We start from the raw sequence: 13211 nt of genomic DNA on the forward strand, positions 1-13211 counted from the left end.
GAATCACCGGAACAACAGTTATTCCTCGTCTCCAGCTCGTATTACCCTTGAGAAGGTGATGGGAATCACCTTCTTCAGTCACTGCAGTCCTTTTCGTGAAGGTGTCCCTGCAATGCTGTTGAGTAGGGAGTTCCAGGATTTGAAACCAGCTTAGATGAAGGACCAGCAATACTTTTCCAAGTCTGGAATGCGTGCTGCTTGGAAGGATACCAAAAGAGGGTGATGTTCCCACGTACCCACAGCCCTGTCCTTGGTGGTAGAGGTCGCAGGTTTGGGTTGTGTCCCCAGGGAAGCCTGCTGTGCTTTTCAGAGACGGTACAACCATTGTGTGCCAGTGGTAGAAGGAGTTATCGGTTAGGTTAGTGGATGCAATTCTAATCAACTAGGCTTCCTTGTCTTGTACTGATGATTCAATCACACTCCTGACATACTTCGGAGCTGATGGACAGACCTTGGGGGGTGTCAGGAAGTGAGTCACTCTCTGCACAATACCTTGCCTCTGACTGGATCCAGGAGCCTCAGCATTCGTTGTGCCAGATAAAGATGAGTTTCTGGTTTGATGCGAAAAGCCAAGGGATACTGAGGGGATCGGTTTCAGTGATTAACTTACTTTCTGTATTCAGACGTTTGTACCTGCATTCCATAGCAATAAAATTCTGGCAAGTGAGATAAAACAGAAAATTCTGGAAATATTCATCTGCGAATCAGGTGGACAATTTTTCTTCAGCATTGTGGGTAGACCTTGACCCAAAACCTTAACTCTGTTTTTCTCCTCTCTACAGATCCTGCTTAACCTGTCAAACATTTTCAGCAGTTTCTGTCTTCATTTCACATTTTTAGCAGCTGCGGTGTTTTGCTTTGGAAAGGCTAATCATTCTTACGTCAACAGTTGCTGTTTTTTTGCATTCTGGTGGAGGTCTATGGCTGGATGGAGAGCGAGGTGTCTCCCAGTGGAGGCTGGTTGTAGGGGATTCGTAGCCCATTCCTTAGTTAGAGCCTTCAGCATTTTGGGCATCGAGGAAGAGAGGAAGAGGAGAGCCATCCGCAGTACCACCGATGCGGCAGAGAGGGCCTCAAGATGGCTGTGGCTCAAAAGATGGGAGCCATGGAGTCATAAGTAGCTAGCCATCTGGACACAAGCTGGGGTCTGATCAGCCCCGGCTGGGTCACCTGGAGGAGGTTGTATAATGTTGAAAGACCCGAAACACCCGATGATTCCAGGAACATCACTGAAGATGTGTCCAGAAGCATCAATAGATGTATGTACACAGCTGCAGGGGAGCTCTGTTTACATCCTTCTGCCCATTCCTCATTAATGAGTATGGGGGTAGATCTCCAAGCAGCATCTCGGGACTGGGCATGAGTTCAGGTCAAGTCAGTGTTGGTGCATCTTGAGAATGTTGACACATTTCCACTTTATGCATCATAATAGATTCAACTAGCTTTATTTCTGGGTCACAGTAATTATAAGAATGGGGCTGCTTCTCCAGCTAGGGGCATGAGAGATTGTCTGCCAAAACTATTGGCACCAGTTACTCAGTAGTCTAGGATGGTGAGCGGGAAAGCAAAAGGACCCAGGTCCGAGAGCGAGGAATGACCCGATGTTTGGATGGCTTAAATACTGGGAGAGATGGATTGAAAGGACTGGGTGTCAGGACCAGAGACAAGGATCAGGCTGGTTCTGCTCACAGCTCTGTGACGTTTCCACTACTCTTCGCTGCACTAAGGTTTGAGGCTGAGGGCCTGCTCCAGCTGCTCTGGGTTTCATGTCCGAGGACTCACTTTCATTTTAAACGTTATTTGCTTTCTTTTAATTGTTTGCACGATTTTTTTTTAATCCTCTCTCTTCACACTGGGTCTTTTGGGTTTCTTGTTTTGTGGCTGCCTGTTAGGAGACAAATCTCAAGGTTGCATAATACATACTTTGATAATAAATGTACTTTGAACTTTAAACTTTGAACTGTAAACTGTAATTGCCTACTGTTGATCAATACAGAAATACAGGTCTTTAGCCTGCTCAGAAAGCTGTAAAATATTTCAGTGCTGAAGAAGACACAGACGGAAAAAGGGAAATAGCACAGGCCTCAAGTGTACTTCTCAGTCTGTTCTCCATAACTGCCCAAGAGCCTTTGGTCCAAAATTCTACCTGCCTCAACCTTGAATATATTTAATGATGTATCATACAGATTTCCTTGATAAAGTCACACAAAGGGGGAAAATAACTGTGCCAGATAAAAGGAGATTCTTGGGTTCATGTCAAGGATAAAATTGATAATTTTGTTTCACCCCCATAAAACAAAAGGAACCTCACTTACATCAGATTGACAAGGTAAGAGGAGACAAAAGTGCCCATGCACAAAACACATTGGAAGTATGCTTTCCAAACTATAAAGGAAGGATTTCATATTTTGAAGATTATAATGATGTTAGGCAGATTGGGTTGAATTTGGAGAAGCGCCTGTGGGGTATCAATAATGGCCAAAGTGAAGGAAAATTCCAACGGACTGCAAATTAACAGGGGATTCGTTCTAAATGATTCACAGCCCCATAGTTCTCCATTATCTCCGGAATCAGAGGCGGAAAATTTCACACATGTTTTTTTGGTCTTGCTCCTCCAGTGTGCTTGGAACAAAGGGAGAGATTTCTAATCAGCCTCTTAGAAAATTATTTTAAAAAGACTCTAAAGTCTTCAGGGGAAATGTCGTGTTACAGCTAATTAAAACCATGCGCAATGTTCCTCTGATAGGCTGTGAGCAAGTTCGTAAGGACTGAAATAGTCATATTCCATTTGCATTGTTCATGATTGTGAGGTGCTTAGAGGTTTGGAGGCTGTGTTCTGGGATTCCATCCATTTAATAAAGGTCTACATGTTTATGGTTACTGAATAAGTAAAATTCCATTTTCATGACACTTGCCGCCAGTATTTTTCAGGCATTTTGCCACTGCTCTGTCAGTTATATTGCATTCATTTTTCCATGGAAACTGGAAGTCAACGGCCTTGATTGCAAGCAATGAAGTTCCAAGTAGTTAGAAGTAGATCGGATCTCATCCTCTTGTGTATTTTGTTTGTATAATAGGAAAGGTAAGCCATGAAAATTTGAATATTAAAAGCATTGTTTGAATGTGGTATGCTATGCAAATTTTGTTGATGCACGGAGCATGTTTCCAGTGCATCCACAGTAAGCGATATTTGTTCTGCTTTATTTTTTTGGGTCTCCGCCATTATATTCCTAGCAACATGATATGCAAAAACAATGTTCTTTGTAAATATCTTCCATAATGTAACAATGAAAAATGTTTAGCAGGCCACATGAATTTACAGACTGCTGATGTAAGCTCTATTTAATATTAATTTATGCAGCATTTTGGTTTCTTGCCATGCAAGTAAAACAAAGCTACAGCAACTGGAGGCTGCTACAAAGACAGGATCTATATCCAATTTTCATCCTCTGATTTGCTTTTGATTTCTTACTAAACAAAAATGTTAGTATTGATTTTTTTTGTGTGTGACTTGCAGCTCTGTTGTTGATCTTGCATATGTGTGTAAGGAGAGATTAGAAGGGACCATCAGATGAAGTTTCCGATGAAACAAGTTAGGTAATGTTAAATTCTAACTCCATTCTAGCCTGGAATACAGGTCTATTCTGATACCACGGAAAATGGGAAGAAATCCAAATGTCTTACGTGGTTCCACTTTCTTCTTCAAAGGCTCATTGCAAATCCAAATATTGCCAAACAGATGAAAAAGAAAGCTTCACACTCATATGGACTTTTCGTGACTTTAGTCTGCCTTAGAAACCCTTTGTGGGGTTAAAATAAATAAAATGACCTTTATTGTTGAAAACTATTTGTTTCTATTTGGTATAAACAGAAAAAAGCTGCTAATACTCAGCAGGCAGTTGTAGGAATAGAAACAAAGTTAACATCTTTCATCAGACCTGACAAATCTATTTACTACATTATTTCTATCACATGATTTGGTCTCTGTAAACCTTCACTAATGCCATCACTGCCAAAGGATGCTTAGGGAAGGCACTTGAAATAAATCAGCATGTGCCTTCTCTTACTCTACAATTTGGATTCATTCATTACTGCAACTAACTCTAGTTCTACTATACAAGGTTTATCTCACAGCTTTCCTCAATTACATCCAGGACACTTCTTTGTAGTAGACCACATTTTGGACATGCTCCACTTGAAGGAACAAAGCAAGGTGCAAAAATTAAAAATCAGCCACTTGACAGGTACATTTGCTTCCTGAGATTTCTGCGGCTTTTCTTAGAGCAGGCTACTCACAGAACTCCTCCCTAAGCGATGTTTCCATTATTAGTCATACAGTCCGCTGACTGCAGTGAGAGACCTCAGTTTTCCCCATAAGAGTACTTCTGTGTAAAGATGCAGAAGTACATCCACCCCATCAAATATTGCCATTTTCACTTCATCCACAAGATCCAACCCTGTGATTCTTCTATCGTTCTGATTATATTTAGTGCTAATTTATTAAGTGCATCAAAGTGCTTAATTAAAACTATTAAAATTAAATGCACATTATGCTTCACTGATAGGATTTATATTACTTTCATGGTTTCTTTAGCCTGGTGCTTGAATAGTTTTGGGTACTATCGGGCCTTGCAGACGGAGATGCTGAGCTGTGGAGTGAAAGCCAGTTATTAGCTGAATTAAAGAAGGACTTGCTTGTTGGAGCCAAGGTGGGAGCCTGGAATGTGAGGACAAAGAGGAACAATTGATATCTTTATAGAGTGAAATGTTCTAACATGTGTAGTTAATTATCACGGCTGCTATAGCTCTTCAGCATAGAGACAGATTTCATCATGGGGTGGATTGTCTTATGAGGTGAGTCTGTACAGGACGGCCTGTTATCTGTTGAAGATTAGAAGAGTGAAATGGGTCTTAGTGTCTCTACGTCACAGAGCAATACAGCATAGATATGGGCCTTTCAGCCTAGTGTACTCACCCAGGTAGGCCCAGCTACACAGTAATGTAGCGGATAGCACAACACTTTACAGTACATGCGACCCGGGGTTCAATTCCCACCTCTACCTGTAAAGAGGTCGTACATTCTCCCCATGACCACATAGGTTTCCTCGGGGTGCTCCGGTTTCCTCCCACAGTCCAAAGATGTACCAGTTGGTAGGTTAATTGGCCATTGTAAATTGTCCTGTGATTAGGCTAGGGTTAAATGGGGAATTGCTGGCCGGCATGGCTCAAAGGGCCAGAAGGGCTTATTCCATGCTGTATCTCAATTAATCAATCAATCAATAAATAAATAAATAAATAAATATTCCTCTAAGCCCCTCCTCTCCAGGAACCTACAATAAGTGCTTCATAAACGATACTATTGTTCATGCCTCAACCACTTCCACTGGCAGCTCATTCCATATACTCAACACCTCCTCACCTTAAATCTATACCCATGACTTCTGCTCTCCCCTACCCTGGGGAAAAGAGAGTTACCACCAACTTTTCTAAGCCTGCCATAATTTTACACATTTCTGTAAGATCACTCCTCATTCTCCTAAATTCTAAGGAAGAAATGAAGACCTGGCCTGAACAACCTCTCCCTATAACTCAAGCCCTCTAGCCCTGGCAACATCCACATAAATCTTTCCATTTCAACAACATCTTTCCAATAACAGGGTAACCAAAACTGCACACAGAACTCCAAGTGTGGCTTCACCAACAACTTATACAACTGCAATATAATGTCCCAACTCCTATATTCAGTGTCCTCACTGATGAAGGCCAGCATGCCTAACGCCTTCTTCAACAGCCTGTAATGGCACTTCCAGTAAACTATGTGCTTGTACTGTTAGATCTCCTGTCCCATTACACTTTCAAATGCCCTACCATTCTCAGTACAAATCCAATGCCAGTTTGACTGTCCAAAACCTATTACCTAATATATAGTTGTATTGAAGTTCATTTGCCAGTCCCTGGCCCACTCCCTAATGGGTCAAGATCCACCTCCAATCTACAATTGCTTTCTTCACTAGGAACAACACCCTCAATTTCATGTAATCTACAAACGTACTGATCAAGCCTTGTGCAGAGGCATCTAAATTATTTATAGAAATAGCAAATAACATGGATTCCAACACCAACCCTGCTGCAGATGACTAGTCACCAGTCTCCATTCCAAAAGACAACCTTTAACATCACTCTCTGTTTATTAACTCTGAGCCAATAGTCAAAGCACCAAATTAGCTCTTTCTGGATACCATGGGATCTAATCTCCCAGGCCAGCCTACCATGCGGGATCTTGTCAAATGCCTTGCTAAAGTCTAAATAGACACCCTACCTTCATCTATCTTTTTGGTTACCCCTTCAAAAAACTTCAAAAGTTCATCCTGCACAGTTTCCCATGCTCAAAACTAGGCAGACTCTGTCTTCTTATGGGAGAAGCATAAGTCACGCATATCAGTATTGCAATGGAGCAAAGAGAATTACAGAGGCATGAGAGAGGAGCTTGCCCAGGTGGATTGGAGAGGGATACTGGAGGGGACGATGGCAGATCAGTGATGACTGAAGTTTCTGGGAATAGTTCACAAGGTGCAGAATAGATATCTCCCACAGAAGAAATGGTAGGGGGTAGGCAACCGTGGCTGACAAGAGAAGTTAAGGACTGCATAAAAACCAAGGAAAGGGCCTATAGGGGAGCAAAAGTGAGTGGCAAGTTGGATGATTGGGAAGCTTTTAAAATCCAACAAAAGGCAACTAAAAAAGCTATAAGAAGGGAAAAGATGAAATATGAAGGCAAACTAGCCAATAATATAAAGCAGAATACTAAAAGTTTTTTCAGTTATATAAAGAGTAAAAGGGAGGTGAGAGTTGATATTGGACCACCAGAAAATGTTGCTGGTGAGGTAGTAATAGGGGACAAAGAAAGGGCAGATGAACTTAATGGGTACTTTGCATCAGTCTTCACTGTAGAAGACACTAGCAGTGTGCCAGAGGTCCGTTAGTGTCAGGGAGCAGGAGTGAGTGACATTGTCAGAATCAGAATCAGAATCACAATCACAATCAGGTTTATTATCATCGGCATATGTCATGAGAGTGTTGTGGTTAAGGGCCGAAACACTCGTTGAAGGTTGGGAACCACTTGATGACATCTGCTCCTGGCTGAAGGCTATGGTTACCTTATAAGGTAACTGGAGAATGCACCCTAACAGGTGTATGTAACAAGTATATTAAAAAGTGAGGTAGTGTTCACAGGTTCAATGTTCAATTAGGGATCAGATGGCAGAGGGGAAGAAGCTGCACCTGAATCACTTAGTTATAACAAAGGCAAAAGTGCTAGGCAAACTCAAAAGCCTTAAAGTGGATAAGTCATCTAGACCAGATGGACGGCATCCCAGAGTCCAGAGACAGGCTGCTGAAGAGATAACAGATGCATTGTTCATGATCTTCCAAGAATCACTTGACTCTGACATGGTCCCAGAAGACTGGAAGGTTGAAAATGTCATTCCACTCTTTGAGAAAGGAGGAAGGCAAAAGAAAGGAAATTATAGGCCAGTTAGCCTAACCTCAGTGGTAGGGAAAGTGTTGTAATCTATTACTAAGGATGAGGCTTTGGACACTTGGGGACTAATGAAAAAATATGTCAGTCTGCATGGTAAAGGTCAAACGTAAATCTGCCTGACGAATCTGTTAAGAGTTCTTCGAGGAATTAACAAGCAGGGTGGACAAAGGAGAGGCAGTGAATGTCATTTATTGGATTTTCGGAAGGCATTTGATAATGTGCCACACACAGGCTGCTTAACAAGATAAAATCCCATGGCATTACAGGAAAGATACTGGCATGGATAGAAGAATGGCTGACAAACAGGAGGCAGAGAGCGGGAATGAAGGGGACTTTTCCGGTTAGCTGCCAGTGACTAGTGGTGTTCCTCAGGGGCCGGTATTAAGACTGCTACATTTCACATTGTTTGTCGGTGACTTGGATAATGGAATTGATAGCTTTGTGGCAAAGTTTGCGGATGATACAACGGTAGGTGGAGGGGTAGGTGGAGAGGTGCTGAGGAAGCAATGCAATTGCAGCAGGACTTAGACAAATTGAAAGAATGGACAAAAAAGTGGCAGATGGAATCCAGTCTTAGGAAATGTATGATAATGTATTTTGGAAAAGGAATAATAATGCAGACTATTATCTAAATTCAAACATCGGAGGTGCAGAGGGACTTGGGAGTCCTCGTGCAAGACTCCCAGAAAGTTAATTTACAGGTTGAGTCTGTGGTAAAGAAGGCAAATGCAATGCTGGCATTTATTTCAAGGGGAATAGAATATAAAAGCGAGCAGATAATGCTGAGGCTTTATAAGACACTAGTCAGGCTGCACTTGGAGTATTGTCAACAGTTTTGGGCCCCATGTCTCAGAAAGGATGTGTTGTCATGGGAGAGAATCCAGAGGAGATTCACAAGGATGATTCCAGGAATGAAAGGGTTAACATATGAAGCTTTGGGCCTGTACTCACTGGAATTTAGAAGAATGCAGTGGGATCTCATTGAAACCTACTGAATGTTGAAAGGACCAGATAGGGTGGATGTGGAGAGGATGTTTCCTATGGCGGGGGTATCCAGAACTAGAGGGCACAGCCTCAAGATTAAGGGGTGACCTTTTAAAACAGAGGTAAAGAGGATTTTTTTAGCCAAAGAGTAGTAAATCTGTGCAATGCTCTGCTACAGGCTACAGTGGAGGCCAAGTCCATGGGTATATTTAAGGCAGAAGCTGATAGTTTCCTGATTGGTCAGGGCATCAAAGGAGATAGCGAGAAGGCAGATGTGTAGGTTTGAGTGGGATCTGGGATCAGCCATGATGGAATGGCAGAGCAGACTCGATGGGCTAATGGCCTAATTCTGCTCCTGTCTTATGGTCTGATGGTCTATGGCCTTCTCAGATTGTGTCTATCCAAAGGTTGGTAGATCCTGTCCCTACTATCGATGTCAGGCCGACTAGCCCATAGTTCCCTGGCTTGTCCTTCCACACTTCTTAAAAGAGAGAGCAACATTGGACACCTTCCAGTCTTCAGGAACTTCACCCAGTGGCTAGCAATGAAGAAAGTATCTCGACAAAGGGCCTCCACAGTTTCCTCTCTGGCCTCCCACAAGGTCAGATGATGCACCTTGGTCAGGCCCCAGGTATTTATCCACATTGATGTGCTGTAAGCTGCAAATACCTCCTCTCTTGTAATTTGAGTGTCCTCCAAATCATCTCCACTTGTTCCCCTTAGCTGTTGAGCTATCGCGATCTTCTCCTCAGTGAATACCAAGGAGGGATATTCATTAAAAACCTCAGCCATTTCCTGCAGCTCAACACAGGTCATCCTGTTCATCTCCAAAGGGACCTACTCTCTCCCTAGCCACATCTTTACTCTTAATATACTGTAGCTGTAGTACTTCTTGAGATTTTTCCTTAACCTTATCTACTAGATCCATCTCATACTCCCACTTTACTCTCTTGGTTTCCCTCCTAAGAGTATTCTTGAACTTTTTAAAGTCACCAAGGAATTCATTCGATCCCAACCTCCAAGATCCATTGTTTGCTTCCTTTCAGAGCCTCAATATCTCTCATCAGCCGAAGCTTGCTAAACTTGCCATGTTTACCCTTCACCCTGACAGGAACATGCTGCTCCCGACATTTCTGATCACAGTCTTAAACGCCTCTCATTTGCCATTCATTTACAGTATGGTGCAAAAGTCTTAGGCATATATACATATAACTAGGGTGACTGAAACTTCTGCACAGTACTGCAGTAATTTTATGGATTGCACTGAGCTGCTGCTGCAAAAAACAGAACACATTTCATGACATATGTGAGTGATGATAAACCTGATTCTGATATGGGTCTCTAGTGTGGACTGTGAGTAGGAAGGAGGAAGGGAGAGGGGAAATCATGGCTGGGAGAAGGGTAAGGGAGAGGGGAGGGAGCAGGAAACACCAGAGGGACATTCTGCAATGATCAATAAATCAATTGTTTGGAATCAAGTGAGCTTTCCAGGTGTCTCAGGGCTGGGTGTGTCTGCACCCACATCAGATGTAGAGAGAGAAAGAGAGAAAAAGTGGGGGGGGGGGGAGAGAGAGAGAGAGGTAGAGAGAGAATATATTTATATGTGCCTAAGACATTTGCACAATTCTGTATCACCCTTCAAGCAGGCTCACCCAATCAAAGGAACCACTGGATGCCCTTGCTGAGCAGCTAAACTATAAAACACTGCTTACTTGAGAACCTCAATATTTAAAACAGTCTTTCCAGCCCCAGGGAAGTGCTGTTGCTGCACTCACTTGAGGCCTAGTGATGTTGGATCTTCTCTCCGTTGATCAGTCTCCCTTCTCCCATTAACCAATGTTCTCCTGACCTGCCCACTGCTCTTTTCCCATACCCTACCTCTGTCCCCTTCTTTTCCAGATCGATGGCCCATCCACCCAGGTAGATGAAGCAGATCCAATGTCAGGCTTTGGTACAGAGGAGGGTATAACTATCACCAGACATGTCAACACAATCCTTCAATCACCTTCAGCAAAGCAGCTTAAGCTTTCACTGCCACCTGGGGAAATCTGGAATGTGCAAGTTGACAATGCATTTTACAACAGCAAACATGCTTCCAAGTGCCGTTTCGCTGCTCGCTGCAGACTGCTTTGGTGTGTAATGAGAGTAAAAAAATTCCCTGGATAAATAAATTTTATCTTTAAATGCTACCTCCCAATACACTGGCAGATCTTTGTATTGTACCCATTGGTTCAATGTATAGCTACCCCATAGCACTCCAATGAAATTTCAAATGCACTTTATTTCTGATCACTATAAACCTTTCATCAGGATTATACAGTTCTCCCTCATTGTCATTTCTGTCCCAGAGCAATAATCTTCCTCACCATCTGATTATATTATTCAGTGCTTTTGTAACAGTCCTTTTTCCTTCTCAGTTCCTTGGTTTCCTCGCCTCCTATTTCCTCCCTCTCACTTTAGTAATGGCTTGTACTTCAGCTATCAGCTGCATTGACATTCTCTGATATTTAACACTGCTTACCCTCATTATACTCATTCATTACTTATTTACTCTGATAGACCTTAAATCATTCATTCTATGACATAGCCGAGGAAGTCAGAAGTGCTAGTTGTCATGTGACAATCCCGTGTCTCGCGTCAGAAAGTGTTCATGTAACTGAATCAACCAGCTCTCTGAAATAGGCAGCCAAATAAAAACAGTATTAATAATTTAATAGTGTGATGAGACATTGTTGTATAAACTCAGGTCACTTAGCACTGATTATTCTCATAAAGTTCAAGTCTAAAACCAAAACTTGCTTTCAGAGTTTAAATTGTAACATATTAGTTATATTTCCAGATTAATAATTGGAACCAAAGTGTGATAAAATCACACTAAGGAGTTAGGGAATTTAAATCCACCATAGTAAGCAAATCGGGATTTTTTTCAGAGATATGATATTGATAATGTTATCCATGGGATTACCAGATTGTTATAAAGCCTACCTGGTTAATTGATCATTTCAGGGAATAAAATCTGTTATCCTTTACCATTAGGCCTGCTTGTCTTCAGATCCAGAAGAATTCTTAAATGTAATGTCTTAGCAAGCCATTCAGAAATATTAACCTGTCATATCAGCACCTAATAAGCATCAGAAGGGCAAATATGGGCCAGTTTTGATAGGGTGTGTGTGTGTCATCATTAAATGTTGGCATCAGTGATGCCAAATATGAAGAATTTTAAAAATCTATTGTCTAGTGGAGAGGTGGCCAACCTTTTACATTCCATGCATCAATTTTTTCACGCACAAGTTCAGATGCGAGATTTTCACGCACGAGTTCTATATTAACATATTATTACAAGAATTGAATGGGGGTACAAGAGTTGTATGGCGCATCTGAACTCGTGAGTGAAAAAGTTGACGTGTGGAATGTAGAAGGTTGGCCACTCCTGGTCTAGTGCAACCCCTTCTAGATCTGTTCAATGAGACTTTATCAAAAACACAACTATGTTTACCTAGTGCACATTTCTGATTTTTTCTCTGGTCATTACAACCCAGTAATATCAAATAGAGAACAGGATTGCAATGCTTGTTTGATGTAAAATGCACAAAATTATACATGAGGCTCGTGAACAACGTGTTCCTCACTTGGTGAAGCAGACTTAACTGAGAGATTTGTGCCTGCCTTGGGCAGGATAGAAGTGGGGGGGGGGGGAATGCATTATCTTGTCCGATCAGCCCCAGATGTCCATTGGATTCTTCTTTAAAGGTTTATTCTTAACCATTCCTCCCATATCCCCAACTTGGGTCCTCACTGCTGGTGTCCTAGGAGTCTCTGACCATTTCTATCCCCTCAACCGCACCACCACCCCCCATTGCCAGTCCTTTCCAATGACAACTCCTGCCCGCACATTCTTCCAAGGAACTATCTATCCCAAACCCCGACCCCACTCAGTCCACTAATTAAATGAATTCCCCCGGAGCTTCATAGTGGCAGGAGCTCACAGACAAAAGGTACTCTCACATCAGCTACACGAGACCTGTTTGGTCATTTACCATCCTTGAGTTTTGAGCACAATGGATTATTTCTGCTGGGGAGCCATGGAATTGGTGTGGCTTCCAGCTCAGTGACAATTGCTGGCTGGGCTCTAAATGCTTCCCCTACAGGTTAGGTTATTATCTTTCTTCTTTATTTCTATCAAATCCTTTAAATCTAATGAATAGACTGATTTCTTCCTTGAAAATCCAAAGAAGGAAAGAAGCTCTTACTTTTACCTCCCTGAGTATGAATATTATGTACGATGGTTATGATAATTAATTATTATAATAGACAGCCATAAGATCATAGAGTCAAAAAGCATGGTATCAGGCTCTTCGGCCTACTGTTCATTCCTGCCATAAAGCGCCCATTTATACTAATCCTACTCTTCCCACATTCCCATGAACTCCCCCCAGCCACTCGTATGGTGGGCTGGTGTGTTTCAAGCCGGGAGGAGGAACGGAGCAGAAAAGTTTGCGTTTGGTGCAGAAATTGCGAGCTGAAGAGCATGCACCTGTGCTGTACTGTTCTCTGTTCTACATCCACAGTGGGGCAAGCTAACCTGCCAACCCACATGTCTTTGGAACGTGGGAGGAAACCACGGCACCTAGAGGAAATCACCGTGGTCACAAGTCACACTGGTGGCTCTTCAGTTCAGCAGTAAGCA

General features: G+C 42.4%; 1 protein-coding gene across 1 annotated transcript in view; it reads left to right on the top strand.

The window, feature by feature from the left end:
* The first annotated feature begins 3037 nt into the window (after positions 1–3037).
* LOC134342508 (sodium/calcium exchanger 1-like) overlaps positions 3038–13211 on the top strand; it is a 268177-nt gene continuing 258003 nt past the window's right edge. Inside the window, exon 1 of the mRNA XM_063040725.1 lies at positions 3038–3082. The gene's annotated coding sequence lies outside the window, so the exon portion shown is untranslated. The remainder of the gene's footprint in view (positions 3083–13211) is intronic.

Source organism: Mobula hypostoma, chromosome 2 (genome assembly GCF_963921235.1).
Source record: "Mobula hypostoma chromosome 2, sMobHyp1.1, whole genome shotgun sequence".
NCBI classification, from domain to species: domain Eukaryota; kingdom Metazoa; phylum Chordata; class Chondrichthyes; order Myliobatiformes; family Myliobatidae; genus Mobula; species Mobula hypostoma.